This window comes from Vipera ursinii, assembly GCF_947247035.1.
Source record: "Vipera ursinii genome assembly, chromosome: W".
Classification (NCBI taxonomy): Eukaryota; Metazoa; Chordata; class Lepidosauria; order Squamata; family Viperidae; genus Vipera; species Vipera ursinii.
The window spans coordinates 35584930-35605611 of NC_139522.1; the positions used below are offsets into that span (position 1 = coordinate 35584930).

At 41.4% G+C, this 20682-nt stretch overlaps 1 protein-coding gene across 1 annotated transcript in view; it reads right to left on the reverse strand.

The window, feature by feature from the left end:
- The window catches only part of LOC310648259 (cullin-2-like), a 261274-nt gene extending 252520 nt beyond the window's left edge, over positions 1–8754 (reverse strand). The window contains exon 1 of the mRNA XM_083376009.1: positions 8673–8754. The gene's annotated coding sequence lies outside the window, so the exon portion shown is untranslated. The remainder of the gene's footprint in view (positions 1–8672) is intronic.
- Positions 8755–20682: the final 11928 nt, after the last annotated feature.

Here is a 20682-nt window from a genome sequence, read left to right on the forward strand (position 1 = left end):
CTATCTATGGGGGGTAATAACTCACCCCCCATAGAAAGAGATGGGATATCCTGAATATCCCGAGATGCCGGTACGCACAGCCACTCAGTCTTGTCAGGGTTGAGTCGAAGCCTGTTCCTCCCCATCCAGACCTGAACCGCCTCCAGGCAGCGGGACATCACGTCAAGGGCATCACTGGGGTGGTCTGGGGTCGAAATGAAAAACTCCAAAACCACGAATGATCTCACCCAGCGGTTTCATGTAGATGTTGAACAGGAGAGGCGAGAGGACCGACCCCTGAGGGACTCCACAAGCGAGAGGCCTCGAGGTCAACCTCTGCCCCCCTGCCAACACCGACTGCGAACGTCCCAGGAGATAGGAGAACCACTGAAAAACCGTGCCTCCCACTCCCAATCCCCTGAGACACCGGAGCAAGATACCATGGTTGATGGTATTGAAAGCCGCTGAGAGGTCTAATAGGACTAGGACAGAGGAATATCCCCTGTCCCGAGCCCTCCAGAGATCATTCACCAGCGCGACCAATGCCGTCTCCGTGCTGTACCCGGGCCTGAAGCCCGATTGGTACGGGTCTAGATAATCCGCTTCATCCAGAACCGGGAGGGAGCTGAAGCGCCACCACGCTCTCAACAACCTTCGCAAGAAAGCGAAGGTTGGAGACCGGACGAAAGTTATTTAAAACAGCTGGGTCCAAGGCAGGCTTCTTGAGGAGAGGTCTCACCACCGCCTCCTTCAAGGCGGCGGGGAAACTACCCTCACTCAAAGAGGCAGATATAACCGCCTGGAACCAGCCTCGTGTCCCCTCCCGAGCTGCGTAGACCAGCCAGGAAGGGCACGGGTCCAATAAACATGTGGTGGAGCTCAGCCTCCCCATAATCCTGTCCACTTCCTCCAGAGTTACAGGATCAAACTCCTCCCAGATAACATTGACAAGACCACCCGTGTCCTGATCGTCGGACTCTGCCCAGTCGGAGTCCAAACCGGTCCGAATCCGAGCGATTTTGTCCAACAGATGTTGACTAAACTCCTCGGCACGCCCCTGCAAGGGTTCCTCACTCACCTCCTGATTAAGGAGGGAGTGGGTCACCCTAAACAGGGTGGCCGGGCGATTATCTGCGGACACAATAAGGGTAGCGAAGTAATTAGACCTCGCCACCTTTATCGCCGCGAGATAAGACCTAATATGGGTTCTTAGTCGCAATCGGTCGGATTCAGATCGGCTGGATCTCCAACCGCTCTCTAGGCCCCGTCTCCGACGCTTCATCTCTTGGAGCTCTGCGGAGAACCATGGAGCCCACTGGGATCTGCGCCAGGTCACGGGCTGCAAGGGTACAACTCGGTCAAGTGCCTCCGTGGCCGTCCTTTCCCAGGCTTCCACTAAGGCATCTGCCGAGCTGTGAGCAGAGGAGGCAGGTGGGGACCCCAGCGCTGCCTGGAACCTGTCAGGGTCCATTAAGCGCCTGGGGCAGTACCATCTAATTGGCTCCACACACCCACGGCGGGGAGTGGCAAGACGGAAGACCAGCCGCAGGAGATGATGATCGGTCCATGACAGGGGCAGTTGGGGAGCCCCCACCAAGATCATCTAACCACCGTCTAGATAAGAAAACCAAGTCAAGGGTGTGGCCTCCCACATGAGTCGGTCCATAAATTACTTGCATCAGGTCCATGGCCGTCATGGAAGCCATGAACTCCCGAGCTAACTCAGATGATCCTCCCAGGGATGGTAGATTGAAGTCACCCAAAACTATAAGTTTGGGGAACTCAATCACCAACCCCGAGAGTATGTCAAGAAGCTCAGGCAGGGCTGCTGCTGCGTGACTAGGCGAAAGGTACACCAGCAGCAAGCCCAACTGTGCCCTAGGACCACATCTCAGGAAGAGAGACTCACACCCGACTATCTCGGAAACGGTGGCCTCCCGCGGACACAAGGTCTCCCTCATGACAACCGCCACTCCCCCGCCCCTACCCTGAGCCCGAGGCCGGTGTAGCACCCGGAAACCTGGTGGGCAAAGATCAACCAGAGGAATACCACCCTCTGGGCCCAACCAAGTCTCCGTTAGATAGTTGGAAAAAATTACAACTGTCTTTATTGGGAAGAATTGCAGCAGTGAAAATGAATGTTTTACCAAAATTTTTATTTTTGTTTCAAATGATACCTATACTCAAAAAAGATTCAAATTTGGAAGAATGGCAGAAAGGTATTAATAAATTTGTTTGGGCAGGGAAAAGACCAAGAGTAAAATTTAAGATAATGCAAGATGTACGTGAAAGAGGTGGTCTTAAAATGCCCAATTTTAAACTATATTATGAGGCTGCTGCTTTACCATCAATTAGTGACTGGTTTAATTCAACACAAGGGAGATTATTGAATATTGAGGGTTGTGATTTGTTATTTGGTTGGCATGCATATTTATTGTATGACAAGAAGGTGGATAATGTTTTTAAGACACATATATTAAGGTATGCTCTGTTGCGAGTTTGGAAAAAATATCGATATAAGTTAAATTATAAAATACCAATTTGGGCAATACCTAAACATGCAATAGAAAATATAAATGTGGGATTTAAACATGATGTGACTACATATAAAGAAATTCTTAGGATGGAAAGGAATGTATGGCAATTGAAGCCATATAATATTTTAAAAGAAGGGAAAATAGTACAAACTTGGTTCCAGTATGGGCAGTTACAAGCTAGATGGAAGGAAGATCAGACAGTTGGTATTTCGATAACTGATGAAAATTTGGTAAAACAAATTAGAGGTCAAGGTCAAGCACATATAAAAAGGATATATAATACATTGATAGAAATAGACTCAGAAACGGAACTTGTTAAAGATTGTATGATAAAATGGGCCCAGAATTTTCAGGAGGTCATAACAATGGATATCTGGGAAAAGATATGGGTTAGAAATGTAAAATTTACACAGGCTCAAAATTTAAGAGAATTTTTATAAAGTTTTATAGATGGCATTTAGATACTAAAAAATTAGCAAGCATGTATCCAAACTGTCAGCCTAAATGTTGGAGGTGTGGTTGTGATGATGCAACGTATTATCATATATGGTGGACTTGTAAAAAAGTCAAAGCTTTTTGGATTAAAATTTGGTGGAACATGCAGAAGATATTTAAGAAAAAGATAAGGTTTTCTCCACAGTTATTTCTGTTGGGTATTATTACATATTGTACTGTTATAGATACTAAATTGATGTTGAATTTAATTATGGCAGCAAGACTTTTAGTAGCGCAATATTGGAAGAAGGAGGAACTGCCTACTATAGAAGAGTGGACTTTGAAAGTTTCAAACCTGGTGGAAATGTCAAAGATTTCACCATATTTGAAAGAATAATCACAACAGAGATATATTGTGGAATGGAGAAGATGGATCGAGTATATTCAGAATAAATATGGGACTAAAAAGTTTCATTTAGCATATGAATAAGTATTACTTTTATATGATGTATTATTAGGTATTTGTTATTAGTTAGTTATTTAGTTATGTTTAAGGGGAGTTAAAGTGTGATAGAATTTAATGTTTTTTTTAGTTAGCATATTTTAGCTTAAGTTTGTAAAAGTTAATACCCTGTATTCAGCTCTGGGAAGTCGGGGGGGGGGGAGCGAGGGAGGGTAAGTGGGGGGGAGGGGGAGCGAGGGAGTTTATGTTTTTAAAATGTATTCTAAAACTTTTCAATAAAAAAAAAGATCTACAGGAGAAAGGGAAGCTGGATGAAGCAACAGGAGTTACAAGTTTGTTATACAGATAGTATATAAGTATTTGTAATTTTACAATATATGTTTGAGTGTAGAAATTAATTGTAAAGGTGGTCAAGGGAGGTGGAGTGGGCGACCAAAGTCTGTGCAGGGATGGCTCCTCTTCCCCCCCCCCCCGTAGGCCCGAAGCGGTGGAGAGGAGGAAGATCTCCTGAAGAAGGGAAGGGGGACAATATATATGTATATGGGTGGGTAAGAGGTTATTTATGTTTTGGGACAATATGCTTACTTTGTAGTTTTAGTTTTGTAAGATTTATGTTAGAGCACATATGGAGACCAAAGGGAATATGTAATATAAGGAATAGATGGGGAAATCGTTGAAGGTAGCTACATGGAATGTACATGGCTTGGGGGGGAAATATAAATGAGCAAGAATTGAAAAATCAATTAACAACGAGAAAATAGTGTATTTTTACAAGAAACACATCAAAAGAAAGAAGGGGTGAATGAATTTAGGTTATATTGGGCTGATGTATATGAAAAGGCATTTGGTACATCAAAAGCAAGAGGGGTAGCAATCATGGTAGCTAAAAGATGTGAATTTAAGATAAAAGCCATAAAAAGGGATGATATGGGAAGATTTCTTATAATTCAAGGCTTGATTTATGGACAAAAGGTCACTTTAGCAAATTTGTATGCACCTAATACAAATCAAAGAGAGTTTTATAATAGGGTATATAAAGAAATAGAAGAAATAAAAAGGTTATGTGATAATGGCAGGTGATTATAATATGGTTATGGATACAGGAATTGATAAATCTAATCCATCAAAAGCGGAAATAAAGTATAATAATACACATTTACAAAAATTTATTAATAGAAATAGATTAAAAGATGTTTGGAGAGAACTACATGGCAATCAAAAGAGATACATATTTTTCTAGTAGACATAAAAAATTTACAAGAATAGATTATATATTTGTAACATCGGAAATATTATCTAAAATAATGAAAGCAGAGATAAAAAACTAAAATATCAGATCATGCAATGGTAACTATGGAAATGAAAATAGATTGTGATTATAAACAGGCAAGTAGATGGAGAATGGATTCGAGGATTTTTAAAAATAGAGAAATTTTAGAGAAAATGGAAAGAGAATTAAAAGACATATGGATTATAAATGAACTAGGAGGTAGTGATATAGGTGTAATATTGGATGCAATGAAAGCAGTGGTAAGAGGTTTAGGGATAAAATATTCTTATAATATAAAAAACAAAAAGAGAAACAAAAAGGTTGGAGGAGGAAATTAAAGAACTAGAAAGTAAATATATAGAAAGTAGAGAGAATAGGATTATGTTAGAAAGAGTTGCAAAATATTGAGTTAGAACAGGTTCAAAGAAATCTAATTTATTTAAATAGGGAATTTTATGAAAATAGTAATAAAAATTCTAGAATGTTGGCTAGAGCCACACAAGTTAAAAAGGCAAAAAGCCTGACTGGAGTAATAAAGAACGAAAAGGGAGAAAGATGTAACATGACGAGAGAAAAATTGTTGACATTTCAGAAGTTTTTTGAAAAGTTATATAAGGGAAAGGAAGTAAATGTGAATGAAAGTCAGGCATATATAGAAAAGACTTTAAACTGCAAAATTCAAGAATATGATAAAGAAATAATGGAATCACAAATAGAAGATGAGGAGATACTGGAAGTTATTAATAAATTGAAAATAGGTAAAGCACCAGGGTTAGATGGACTAGGCACAGAATATTATAAACATTTTAAAGGATTATTGGAGCCGAAGATGAGGTTAATGTTTAATAAAATAATGGAAGGGGAAATTATTCCAAGTTCCTGGAAGTAATCTCTGATTGTATTGATAGCAAAACTTAATAAAGATCTTACAAATCCAGGATCATACAGACCAATATCCCTTATTAATCAGGATGCTAAGATTTTTACAGCAATATTGACAAATAGATTGAATACATTTATAGAGAATTATATTAAAAAATGATCAGTGTGGATTTATAAGAGGCCAACAAATGTCAGATGTAGTAAGAAGGGTATTAAATTTAGGCTATTACATAAAGAATAAAAAATTAAAGGCTGGTTTATTAGCATTAGACATTTTAAAGGCCTTTGATTGTGTGGAATGGCCTACATTGAAAATATTAATAGAGAAGTCAGGCTTTGGAAAAAAATTGAGAAAGGTGATAAATCAACTATACTCAGAGAATGAGGCGAGAATAGTCATAAATGATGGTGTTACAGAGACAATAACCTTAAGGCGGGGAACGAGACAGGGTTGCCCCTTATCCCCAATTCTATTTGTATTATTGATGGAGATTTTGGCAAATGCAATCAGGAAAGATTCATTGATTGAAGGAATTGGTGTATATAAGGAAACTAAAATAAATTTATTTGCAGATGAAACATTACTATCATTTCAAAATCCCATAGCTACTATAGAGAGGGTATATTCATATTTGAATCAATTTGGGAAATATAGTGGATTGCAAATAAACTGGGAAAAATCAGAAATGATGTTATATAACCAAAGAAGAAATGGATGTATTGAAAGAAAAATATAAATTTAAAATAGTAGATAGTATCAAATATTTAGGTATTGACAACCCCAAAATATTCAAGAATTAAAGAAGATAAATTATGAGAAGTTAAAGAAAGATATAAAAGATAAAATGGATTAGTGATGGTTAAATATTGGAGACAGAATTGGGTTATTTAAAGAAATGAGTGGTATAATGAAATATGGAATATGGCAATAAATGATAAATTAACAACAGAAATTAAATTTTAAAAAGGGATGATTAAAGTAAATAATAATGAAATATGGGATGATTTTATAAAAACAGTCTTGGTGGAAGGCAAAGGGAATAAACCTGCTCAAGAATATATGCTGTTTTGGAGGGGATAAGGGCACAATTGAAATATATTGTATATTGTTAGTTGTTATATGAGAAGAAATATAGGTAATAAAAATGGTCTTCGGGGGGGGTGCACTGTAGTATTTGTATTTTTTATATTGTTTTTTATTTAGATGTCTTATATTTGTATTATTTGTATTTGAATAAAATAAAATTAAAACAAACAAATAAAAGAAGAGTCATCTTCAATGACTATCTGTACTTGCTTTTACTGCCTGACCAAATTTCTTACTGAAATAAACAAAAACTCTGTGGACATGAGTTTTGCACCTTCTACTTCTCTGTATTAAATATTATCCTGCATCCAAGTATATATATACAGTAGAAGGTTTTTTCCTGCAGGTGAACATATGCAAATCTTCCACTGTGAAAGGACTATACGTATCTGAAGCTTTGAAAATAAATGGGCGACTAAAAAAAGCCCACATATACACACTCACATATACACGCATGCACAATTTCTAAGGTACATAAAAATATATGGCACTAGCCAAGGTGATGTCTGCAATGAATCATAGTCAAATGTTTCAGTTTCTTCTTCCAAAAATGGCACTGATTTCACCATGAACTGAGAGAGTAATACAGGTGGTCCTCGACTTACAACCACAATTGAGCCCAAAATTTATGTTGCTAAGTGAAACATTTGTTAAGTGGGTTTGCCCCATTTTACGACTTTTCTTGCCACAGCTAAGTGAATCATCACATTTGTTTAGTAACATAGTTGTTAAGTGAATCTGGCTCCATTGACTTTGCTTGTCAGAAGGTCACAAAGGGAGATCGATCATATGACCCCAGGACACTGCAACCATCATATATATGAACCACTTGCCAAGCATCTGAATTTTGATCACGTGCTGGCATAAGAAACTTTTCCCAGGGCCGTTGTAACTTTGAATGGTCACTAAATGAACTGTTGTAAGTCGAGGACTACATGTAATGTTAAGGCAGGAGGAGAGTGGAGAAGTAACATTTAATCAACAGTCTTATTCATTTTTTAACCATTTTAAAGATACTTGTGAAAACACAAAAATCAGTGTTAAAATCCACATTAAGGGGCGTGAAGATTATGATGTGAAATTTATTCAGTTTAGTATTGTATTTCCTTAATTTCTTGGAAATGGTTATTCTATTAAAAGTATTGCTTATGGCCAAGTAAAAGAAGACAAAAAGGACAAATTGTTGCAGCATTTTTGTCATGAGCGCTGACTTGTGATTGGGAATTATAGTCCATAGCTACAGCTTGAGCATTTTTATTTTATAAAACGATTACATACTTAAGTGATATAATATTTGTATTCACCATGATCTTGTCAGCAAATTGCTTTTCCTATATGGTATAAACTGGCTGCCCTTTTGTATCATAAAATCAAAACTAGAGCACACTGTCCATTTTTAAATCTTTTCTCAGCATTGCTAAAGTAAATAAAGGTCTGGTAGATATGACATGAGGCCATCCTCATAAAGAAAACGCTATAGAAAAATGTCTTTGGATGTAAATTTTAAATACTCTCAGTTGTGTCAAGACACAGACACAACTTTAAGATCCAACTTGTATTTAACATTTTGCATCCTTTATTCTGAATTGCGAAACAAAAATTGACAGAAGTTGGAACATCCTGGAGTTTAAAGGCATAACCTTATCTCACAGAGATTAAGGGAAATAGCATTTATTTTTAACACAGGATCAGCCGGTTCGCTTTCAGCATCATGCAAATCCTCTCTTTCACCCCAGCTATCTCCCTGAACAGGACAGAAACAAAAACACTGGAGTGGACAGAATAATCCTATTTGAATTTTCTCACTCATCCACAGACACAGGGATTTGGGTGATGCCTTGCAGGGTCAGGGCCTGCTTGGTGCCTATTACAGCATCCAGACCCAGCAGCTTTAAGTCCCTCCGATTTCAGGTGACCAACTCGGTATGGATGCCAGCCGACCCGCTTTAAACACGGGTTCTACCATCTTTGGCTCCAGACACACGCACGCGTGCCCGTATACCCACATTCAATACCTACAGCGGGAGAGGAGAGAAGCAAGCGGTGCTTGGCTAAGGATGGCGGGCGGGGAGACTGCTAATCTGAACAGCCGATAGGTTCCGTCTGCAAGAGATGATAGATAGAATAAGATAGAATAGATAGAACAGACCTTTGTCATTTTTTACTGTGGGCACAATGGCACACATTAAAAATGAACTTTAGTTGCTCTCAAAGTGTACACATACATTAACACACATTGAAACATACTATATACAACATATGTATTGACCTACACCCTTACGAGGGAACTCAGAAGAGGGAACCGAGAGGCAGGGAGACACCGGGCCTTCCGGGGAGAGATGAAAGATCTCCGAGGGAGTGACGAGGGAAGAGCGGCGAAAAAAGAGCGTACCCGTACACCCCCAGTAGCCTCCGCCCTTTTTCTGTTACCTGGCAAAAAGGGAGGCCTGGGTAAGCGTTACGCCCCACCCCCTCTTGCCGCACCGTGTATATCTCGCGCGCAGGCTGCTCTCCTAGATCGTCCTCACAGGGCTCCCATTTACCCAGCCGCCACGGCTGCCCGTTGAGCTCCGCCCTCTCGCTTCCCAGCGCCTCGGCGGGGGAAGAAAGGGCGCGACCATTTCGCTACTATTGACGTTCTCCTAGTGGCAGCTGTTTTCTCACGTTTCTCGGCATGGCAAGTCTCCCTGTCAGGCAACACGGCACAGGCTAACAACAATAACCTGACCCTTCATTACTCCTTTTTCTTCCCCTCCCTTCCCCGACTGCAGAGAGAGCTGGTTTCGCCCGATGTACGGAATACAAAAAGGGCCAAGCAAACGGACCACTGCCGTTCCTTCTAAAGGAAAATAAATAAAGGTTATTCTTTTATAAATGGTACCAAATATAACACCAATGAATTGTATCAAATGTAACACTAAGATGTGGGGCCATCTGTTTCCTGCTTAGACAGAGAATTCACACATGGTAATCAACAAAGTTCTTTTGAAATGTTAAAAAGGATAGGAACATCTCAAGGTGGTGAGTAAAACAAGATAATGTAGTGACGGATGTAAGGAAGTTGTTACAATAAGTCTTTGGGATGTAAAAGTTCAAAGAAGATCTTTTAGAAATGTAAATGACTTCAAAGACTAACTTAAGTTTCTTAGGGGGGCATGTATCAAGAAAAGAAAGTATAAATGCCTGCTTTGAAACTTGTTCAGGGTGCTCTTTGAACCCAATCCAACTTGGGAAGGGTCTAAGAGGCCGCGTTTGCAAACACTTTATTATTTTCTTTATTATTTTCAATTTCTTTTCAATAAATCTTTGTTTTTGTTAACCAGACTTGTCTTTGAGTTGTGAGCATCAAATTTTGGGTTTTTAAATCTCACAATCTTGGCGACCAAATGTGGGGCTTGAAAGAGCTTCTAGGGGGGAGCTGTTCTCAGTAAAGCCCAGGGGTGCGCCTGTTGATTTCAACTACCTGGAATTGTCTGAGATCTAGCTTCCCATTGCAGGCTCCGAGCCAAACTAAATTAACAATTCTGGTCTACAAAATCAAAGAATAGGAAAAAGGAAGAGAGTCAACAACTGAGGCCCAGGACCAGGTAACCCAGTGCACTGGCCCAGGTAAGAAACTTTTGCCCCGAAGGAGGGAAACACGCAATTGTACCTGGGTGGTCAGGAGAGCGATTGTGGGAGGTTTCTGCGATAATGGCTGTGTGAGTGTGATGGGCTGTGTTCTGGGAACACTGGTAAGTCCAAAGCGAGTGCGCACCTGAAAGGTTGCATTTCCTTAACCCGCGAGGGGAAAGGACAGCCTGAAGGGAAGCGAACTGGTGTTGAAAATTTTGAGTGGCCATAACATCGATAACCTCAGGGAACCATAATCAGGGAAACTCTCAAAGAAGATGAGCAATTGTTGTAGTAGTTGTTGCAAACATAAAGAAAAGAAAAAAACTATAAAATTAACTAATCGAGATATAGAAATTTATTTTATTTATTTTAATTCCATTTATATCCCGCCCTTCTCCGAAGACTCAGGGCGGCTTACAAGTTTAGCAAATTCCTTCTGATAGTCCATTAGGACAATTACTAAGTCAGTGGGTTGATGAAAATTTGGAAGCATGGACTTGTAAGATAACAAAGAGCAGAATGATAACTTTGTGTTTAAAGAAATGGCCTCATTGTGTAATTAGTCCACCTGATTATCATTGGGACCGGTTGGGAGAGCCAAATAAATATTGGATAGGAAAGTTAGAGCAATATATTTTTAAAAGACCTACCCTAAGCAGTGAAATACCATACGTAAAGCCATGGTATTTTGTGAATTGGGAAGGACCAGTACCACCAGAGGAAGATAAGATTTTTAAATGGAAGGAGGAAAGACCGGGATGGGATCCTTTAGAAAACCTCCCTTTCTCACCTCCTCCTCTTGCTCCCCCTCCACAAGTAATACCAAATGCTCCAGCCTTAGAGGATGATCAAGGAGCAGTAGGAGTTGAAGAACAACCTATAGCCGAAAGAACACGAAAAAGAGAGAGAGGATGAAAAAGAAGAAAAATTATATCCTTTGCGGCAAGTCCCTCAGGGCATAAATGCACAGGGACAGCTAGTAATGGGTTATGTAGCAGTAAATATCACAGCTACTGAATTGAATGAATTTAAGCAAAGAATAAAGAAGGTTCAAGAGGAACCCCAAACAGTAGCTGAGGAGTTCTCTGCCTTTTTAGGTCCCAATACATACACGTGGGATGAACTCCAGTATTCTCTGGGTTTTCTATTTATCCCGGAAGAGAGGGATCTAATCCGAAATGCTGCTATGGCATATTGGAAAGACCATCATTCGGGGGGCAAATGATCCAACTCCTGAGGAAAAGTTTCCATTACAAAGACCAGATTGGGATAATAGCAATCCTGCCCATAGGCAGCAAATGGATGATTTAAAACAAATAATTATAGAGGGCATTCGGAACTGTGTGCCCCAAAGCAAAAATATCAGTAAAGCTTTTAATGTAAAACAGAAGAAGGAAGAGTCACCAGGGGAATACTTAGAGAGACTTAGAGACCAGATGAGGAAATATGGAGGAATGAGCATTCACCACCACTCACCACTTCTGGAGGCAGGTTGTTCCACTGATTAATTGTTCTAACTGTCAGGAAATTTCTCCTTAGTTCTAGGTTGCTTCTCTCCTTGCCTAGTTTCCATCCATTGCTTCTTGTCCTGCTCTCAGGTGCTCTAGAGAACAGCCTGGCTCCCTCTTCTTTGTGGCAGCCCCTGAGATATTGGAACACTGCTATCATGTCACCCCTCACCCTTCTCTTCATTAAACTACACATACCCAATTCCAGCAACCGTTCCCTATATGTTTTAGCCTCCAGTCCCCCAATCATCTTTGTTGCTCTTCTCTGTACTCTTTCTAGAGTCTCGACATCTTTTTTACATCATGGTGACCAAAACTGGATGCAGTATTCCAGATGTGGCCTTACCAAGGCATTGTAAAGTGGTATTAGTACTTCACGTGATCTTGATTCTATCCCTCTGTTAATGCAGCCTAGCACTGTGTTGGCTTTTTTGGCAGCTGCAGCACACTGCTGGCTCATATTTAAGTGATTGTCCACTAGGACTCCGAGATCCCTCTCACAGTTACTGCTATCGAGCAAGGTACCACCTATACCAGTGGTCGGCAACCTGAAAAAGGAAAAGAGCCACTGGGAACCGGTTCCATCACACATAAATAAAAGTGGGAGCCGCGTGCGTGTGTCCATGCACGCACATGCGCAAAAAACGTTTTGCGCATGCGCAAAACGGTTTTTTCTTGCGCATACACGGACGCACGCGGTTGCCATTTTTTTGTGTGTGTGATGGAATCGGTTCCCAGTTGCGCAACGGCGACGGCCCGTCTGCAAAGCTGCCGCTTTCGGCAGCCTGCAAACGTGCCGCGGCAGCTTTCTCAAAGAGCAGCGCCGCTGCCCATTCCGAGAGGTGCACGCGCACCTCTCCGAACGACCGTAGGTGAGCGCGCACCTCCCCAAACCTTTGGAGAGGTGCACGCGTACCTCCGTGCGAACGGGCAGCGGCGCCGCTCTTTGAGAAAGCTGCCGCAGCCCGTCTGCAAAGCTGCCGAAAGCGGCAGCTTTGCAGACAGGCTGCGGCAGCTTTCCCAAGAAGCGGCGCCGCTGCCCATTCCGAGAGGTGCGCACGCACCTCTCCGAACGGGCGGAGGTGCGCGCGCACCTCCCCAAACCTTTGGAGAGGTGCGCACGTACCTCCGCGCGAACGGGCAGCAGTGCCGCTTCTTAGGAAAGCTGCCGCGGCCCGTCTGCAGAGCTGCCGCTTTCGGCAGCCTGCAAACGTGCCGCGGCAGCTTCCTCAAAGAGCGGCGCCGCTGCCCGTTCGCGCGGAGGTGCGCGCGCACCTCTCCAAAGGTTTGGGGAGGTGGGCGCGCACCTCCGCCCGTTCGGAGAGGTGCGAGCGCACCTCTCCAAACGGGCGGTGCCACTCTCCATTTGGAAAGGTGCGCGCACCACTGCCCGTTTGAAGAGGTGCGCGCGCACCGGGCAGCTCCGGAGCCGCGGGTTGCCGACCCGTGACCTATACTATACCTGTGCATTTGATTTTTCCTGCCTAAATGCAGAACCTTACTTTTTCACAATTGAATTTCATTTTGTTAGATAGTGCCCAGTGTTCGAGTCTGTTCAGATCCTTCTGCATCTTAAGCCTATCTTCTGGAGTATTGGCTATTCCTGCCAGCTTGGTGTCGTCTGCAAATTTGATGAGTTCCCCATCTATCCCCTCATCCAAATTGTTAATGAAGATATTGAAGAGCACTGGGCCCAGAACAGAGCCCTGGGGCACCCCACTGCACACTTCCTTCCATGTAGATGCGGTTCCATTGACGACCACACGCTGAGTATGGCCTGTCAGCCAGCTACGAATCCATCTGGTGGTGATGCTATCTAACCCACATTTTTCTATCTTATCAAGTAGTAGGTTGTGATCTACTTTATCAAATGCCTTACTGAAATCCAAGTAAATTATATCTACAGCATTCCTCTGGTCCACTAGTTTTGTCACTTGGTCAAAGAATGCAATAAGCTTTGTCTGGCACGATCTGTTTTTGACAAACCCATGTTAGCTTTTAGTGATAACTTTGTTCGCATCAAGGTGTTCGCTGATTTGTTGTTTGATTATCTTTTCCAGAATCTTCCCAGGTATTGAGGTCAGGCTGATAGGTCTGTAGTTTCCTGGATCTATTTTTTCCCTTTTTTGAAGATGGGAACTACATCAGCTCTCTTCCAGTCCTCTGGTAGTTCCCCAATGCTCCAGGATCTTTGAAAAATATAATTCAGTGGTTCTGAGATCACGTCTGCCAGTTCCTTGAGAACCTTGGGGTGTAATCCGTCTGGTCCTGGTGATTTGAACTCGTCTAGGCTGGACAGGTGCTCACCATTTTCTTGCCTATCTTAACTTGCGTTTCTATTCTGTTTTTTATGGCACTGGTTTGGGTAGGTTGGACTGTTTTTCCCTTTTTGTAAAAACAGATGCAAAAAATGAGTTAAATAGTTTTGCTTTCTCCCTGTTGCTTGTCACCTTGCCACTTTCCCCCACTAATGGACCAATCATTTCCTTAACTTTTTTCTTGTTTCTTATATGTTGAAAGAAGCTTTTTTTGTTATTTTTGACTTTGGTCGCAAGCCTTAGTTCATTTTGAGCCTTAGCTTCCCTCACTTCATCTTTGCAGGCACGGGCTGTTTGCTGATATTCTGCCTTAGTTATGTGCCCCTCTTTCCACTTCTTATACTTGTCCTTTTTATCTTTCAGTTTATCAGAGAGTTCTTTATGCAGCCATGCTGGTTTCTTTTGAAAGCTGTTATTTTTCTTCTTTGTTGGTATTGTGCTAGACTGGGCCTTTATTATCTCACTTTTCAAAATTTCCCAAGCTTCTTGAGTTGTTTTCCCCTTTAGGATTCTCATCCATGGAATTCTTCCCATGGTCTCTCTCAGTTTATTGAAATTAGCTCTTTTAAAGTCCAAGACTCTAGTTTGGCTGTATTCTATTGCTTGTGCTTACATAATGTTGAATTCCAATGTTGCATGATCACTTCCCCCCAAGGTTCCTGTGGCTTCGACACTTTCTATCATTTCATCTCTGTTAGTGAGAATTAAATCCAGTATGGCTAATCCCCTAGTTCCCTTCTCTACTTTTTGGGAGAGAAAGTTGTCTGCTAGGTTTGTCAGGAATCTGTTAGATCTTCCACTTGGTGCAGAATTTGTCTCCCAGTTGATATCAGGGTAATTAAAGTCCCCCATTACTATTGTGATGCGCTTCCTGCATACCTTAGTTAACTGACTAGCAAAAAGTTCATCTATTTCCTCTGCTTGGTTGGGCGGCCTATAGTATACACCTATGGCAATGTCATTTTTTCCCCTTTTATATTGACCCAAATACATTCAAGTTTACAGTTTTCATCATTGTGCTCTATTTCTGTAGAGATAAAGTTATTTCTTATATAGAGAGCAACTCCACCTCCTCTTTTGTTTAGTCTATTTCTTTTAAATAATTTAAATCCCTCTAGCTGTGTGTTCTATTTGTGGGTTTCGTCCCACCATGTTTCTGTAATGGCAACAATATCATATCCACTCTCATTTACCTGAATTTCTAGTTCACCCTGCTTACTGTTCATACTCTGCAAATTGGTGTACAGACATTTGAGTCCTTTATGACTGACCCTGTGTTTACTTGCTACATAACTTGTGTGGTGCCTAAGTTCCCCTATTTTCTTAGATTGCCGGGGACAGTGATGTTCTGTATCAATTAACTCACTGTCCCCGTTGTTTAGTTTAAATATTCCTTCAGAAAAGCTGTGAATTTATTGCCAAGTAACTCAGTCCCTTTCTTGGATGGATGCAGACCATCTCTTTTGTACATTTTTTCATTGGACCAGCTACAGACATCGTGACTAATATAACCAAAGCCTTCTCCTTTACACCACTCCTTTAGCCACATATTAAATTGTGCTATACGCTGGCCTTTTCCATTTTGCTCCTTATACACTGGTAAGACCTCTGAAAAAGTGAGCCTACAGCCTGTTCTGCTGAGTTCCTGCCCCAAGCTCTGGAAATCATTCTGCACAGAGAGTACATCATTTTGGGAAAGATCGTTAGTGCCAAGATGTACAATGGCATCCACATCACAGTCTTTGCTGGCATTGTTGACTATTTTGAAAATACGCTTCTTGTCCCTACTGGCAGTAGCACCTGGAAGACACCTGACCTCTTTTGAAACCTCTGTATCCTTTCCTAAATTAACATCCCTTATGATTGAGTCACCAACCAGAACGTGGCTTCTCTTTTTGGGTACCTTTCTTTTCTTGCATGACTGATGTGTAATACCTGATTCACACTTCTCCCTGTCAGAAACAAGTTCATCTCGGACCATGGTCCCCTGCTTATTTGAGTTATCACAATTACCTTGACCTGTTTCCTTAATGTCCCTGTTAAGGTCAGCAAGGGCACTGTATCTGTTGTGCAGGGACACAGCTAAAGCTTTGGGTTTATAGTTCACAGCTCTCACCCTGCCAGATCCCACAGTTGTCCACACTGCCCTTCTCCTGCAGGATCTTTGCAGTAGAGGGGGCTGATAGTGTGGGGGCTCAGTAGAGTAGGAGGGCTGAACTGAACACATAATTTTTGCCTGAAGAGTGCAGATTACAGACCCTAGATGAATAATCTGTCCTTGTAGACTAGTAATTTGTGTACATATAGGACAGTTTCCCAGTTTGAAAAGAGTGCTGCGAAAGACAGCTGCAAAACAAGTGTTACACTGAACTAAGCCAGACATGCTGAGATGAAAGGAATCTCAGATGCACTTGCCCTGAATATACCACCACCAATCAAGGACTTAGCTACTGTACCCCTCCACCCACTTCTCCTTAACTTACAGTTTTGTAGCTTTTCCCAGCAGCCTCTGGCAGAATAATAATAATAATAATAATAATAATAATAATAATAATAATAATAATAATAATAATAATAATAATAAGTTGGAAGGGACCTTGGAGGTCATCTAGTCCAACCCCCTGCTAAGGCAGGAAACCCTATACCATTTCAGACAAATGCCTGTCCAGTCTCTTCTTAAAAACTTCCAGTGTTGGAGCATTCACCACTTCTGGAGGCAGGTTGTTCCACTGGTTAGTTGTTCTAACTGTCAGGAAGTTTCTCCTTAGTTCTAGGTTGCTTCTCTCCTTGACTAGTTTCCATCCATTGCTTCTTGTCCTGCTTTCAGGTGCTTTGGAGAATAGCTTGGCTCCCTCTTCTTTGTGGCGGCCCCTGAGATATTGGAACACTGCTATCATGTCACCCCTCACCCTTCTCTTCATTAAACTACACATACTCAATTCCAGCAACCGTTCCCTATATGTTTTAGCCTCCAGTCCCCCAATCATCTTTGTTGCTCTTCTCTGTACTCTTTCTAGAGTCTCGACATCTTTTTTACATTGTGGTGACCAAAACTGGATGCAGTATTCCAGGTGTGGCCTTACCAAGGCATTGTAAAGTGGTATTAGTACTTCACGTGATTTTGATTCTATTCCTCTGTTAATGCAGCCTAGCACTGTGTTGGCTTTTTTGGCAGCTGCAGCACACTGCTGGCTAATATTTAAGTGATTGTCCACTAGGACTCCGAGATCCCTCTCACAGTTACTACTATCAAGTAAGGTACCACCTATACTATACCTGTGCATTTGATTTTTCCTGCCTAAATGCAGAACCTTACTTTTTTCACAATTGAATTTCATTTTGTTAGATAGTGCCCAGTGTTCGAGTCTGTCCAGATCCTCCTGTATCTTAAGCCTATCTTCTGGAGTATTGGCTATTCCTGCCAGCTTGGTGTCATCTGCAAATTTGATGAGTTCCCCATCTATCCCCTCATCCAAATCGTTGATGAAGATGTTGAAGAGCACTGGGCCCAGAACAGAGCCCTGGGGCACCCCACTACACACTTCCTTCCATGTAGATGCAGTTCCATTGACGACCACACGCTGAGTATGGCCTGTCAGCCAGCTACGAATCCATCTGGTGGTGATGCTATCTAACCCACATTTTTCTATCTTATCAAGTAGTAGGTTGTGATCTACTTTATCAAATGCCTTACTGAAATCCAAGTAAATTATATCTACAGCATTCCTCTGGTCCACTAGTTTTGTCACTTGGTCAAAGAATGCAATAAGGTTTGTCTGGCACAATCTGTTTTTGACAAACCCATGTTGGCTTTTAGTGATAACTTTGTTCACATCAAGGTGTTCGCTGATTTGTTGTTTGATTATCTTTTCCAGAATCTTCCCAGGTATTGAGGTCAGGCTGATAGGTCTGTAGTTTCCTGCATCTGTTTTTTTTTCCTTTTTTGAAGATGGGAACTACATCAGCTCTCTTCCAGTCCTCTGGTAGTTCCCCAGTGCTCCAGGATCTTTGAAAAATATAGCTCAGTGGTTATGAGATCACGTCTGCCAGTTCCTTGAGAACCTTGGGGTGTAATCCATCTGGTCCTGGTGATTTGAATTCGTCTAGGCTGGACAGGTGCTCACTTACCATTTTCTTGCCTATCTTTCTATTCTGTTTTTTATGGCACTGGTTTTGGTAGGTTGCACTGTTTTTTCCCTTTGTGTAAAGACAGATGCAAAAAACGAATTAAATAGTTCTGTTTTCTCCCTGTTGCTTGTCACCTTCTTCCCACTTTCCCCCACTAATGGACCAATCATTTCCTTAACTATTTTCTTGTTTAAAAGCAAAGTTTAAAAGCAAAGAGGGTCCAATCAAGGACTTAGCTACTGTGCCCCTCCACCCACTGGTGGAGAGAAGAAAGTGAAGGTTTTAGACAATTATTAAAGAGTCAGTTTGTGATAGGAGCATATGGAGATATACAAAGAAAAATACAGAAGATGGAAGGATGGGGAGAAAAGAGTATAATGGATTTGTTAGCAGAGGCTCAGAAGGTATTTGTGAATCGTGATATACAAGAGCGAAGAGAGGATAAGAAAGTGTTATTGTCAGCAGTAGGACAAATGATGGATAAGAAGTTAGGAGATAAGAGGGGACAAAGAAGAGAATTTGGGAATTGAGAGAGGAAGAGGAAAAGGCAGGAGAACTATGGGATTGGGTAGCAAGAGCCAGTGTTTCAGTTGTGGAAAGGAAGGGCATTTCGCAAGAAATTGCCCACAGCTAATGAGGGAAAGGGAAAGAGAGCAGCAAGTATATAGGCTAATGGATGAGGATGAAGAGTAGGGGGGGGTCAGGGGCCCTTGATATTAAGGTTCCACCAAGAGCCCTTGATAAACATACAAGTGGGACCCGAAAAACAGGAATTAGTGTTCCTAATAGACACCGGGGCTTCTAGGACATCTCTGACAAATATACCCCAAGGCTGCCATTTAATAGTACAATAAGAATTTTGGGGGTAGCCGGACGATCTTTTGAAGTCCCTCAAATAGAAGAAATAACTCTTAAATAGAAAAACTATGAAACTAAGATTCAACCATTGTATGTCCCAGCGGCTGGGGTAAATTTGTTAGGAAGGGACGTATTCAAATGCTGGGAGTGGGGAATACAAATACTTAGGGAACAGATGTTAATATTGACTGAACAAAATGAGGAAGAAATAACTCCAATAGTTTGGGCCACAAAGGGAAACCGGGGAGGATTGCAAGTAACTCCTATAAAGATTACTCTTAAAAACACAGAGCCCATAAGGCAGAAGCAATATGAGATTAGTTTAGAAGGAAGAAGAGGGTTAAAACCAGTAATAGAAGAATTAATACAAGACGGATTGTTGGAACCAGCCATGTGTCCATATAATTCTCCTATCTTAGCAGTTCAAAAACCTGATGGAAATTTTCGCTTAGTGGAGGACTTGAGAAAAGTCAACAAGATAATTGTATCTCGACACCCTGTAGTTGCTAATCCCTACACATTATTGAGTAGAATCCCTCCAGAGCATCAATTGTTTAGTGTAATTGATTTAAAGGATGCTTTTGGGGCTTGTCCACTTGATCCTGAATCTCGGGATGTGTTTGCATTTGAGTGGGAAGATCCAGATACAGGAAGAAAAAGCCAACTCAGATGGACAGTGTTGCCCCAAGGGTATACTGAAAGTCCTAACTTATTCGGCCAAATCCTAGAACAAATTCTGGAAAAATTTGAAAAAGATCCAAAATTATCTTTGATACAATATGTGGATGACTTATTGCTCTCAGGGGAAAAGAAACAGGATGTAGAGAAAGGAACTAACGACTTGCTAAATTATTTAGCATCTCAAGGGTTGAGAGTATCTAAAAACAAACTCCAGTATGTAGAAAGGGAAGTGAAATATTTAGGGCACTTGATAAGTAAAGGCAGCAGAAAAATTACTCCCTCTAGAATAGAAGGAATAATAACACAACCACTACCAAAGGATAAAAAAGCCCTTAAGAAATTTTTGGGATTAGTAGGGTATTGTAGACAATGGATTGTAAATTATGCAGAAACAACTAAACCATTGTACTCAAAACTGATAGATTCCGAACCATGGGTAATCAGAGGAAGAGAAAGGGAAATTTCAGGAACTAAAGGAGAAATTAGAAAAGGCACCTGTCCTATCATTACCAGACTTAGAAAAAACATTTCATCTTTTTGTCGCTGTAGAGAATGGAGTAACCAAAGGGGTTCTAGCCCAGAAATGGGGAGGACTGAAGAAACCTGTAGCATTTTTATCAAAACTGATGGATCCAGTAATAAAAGGGTGGCCGGTCTGTGTACAAGCAATTGCGGCTACTGCCTTGCTAGTTCAAGAAAGCAGGAAGATAAGTTTTGGAGGGGCAATTGTAGTGAGTAGTCCACACCAAGTAAGGAATATTTTGAATCAGCAAGCTCAAAAGTGGATGACAAATTCTAGGTTAATGAAATATGAAAGCAGTGTTAGATGTTTTGTGCCAGCCATGGCAGTTCCCCAAAAAGGTCATCAGATGGGAGCAAAGAGGCTTCTTTGCTTCCACTGATGGGTCAGGGGTCCCAGGC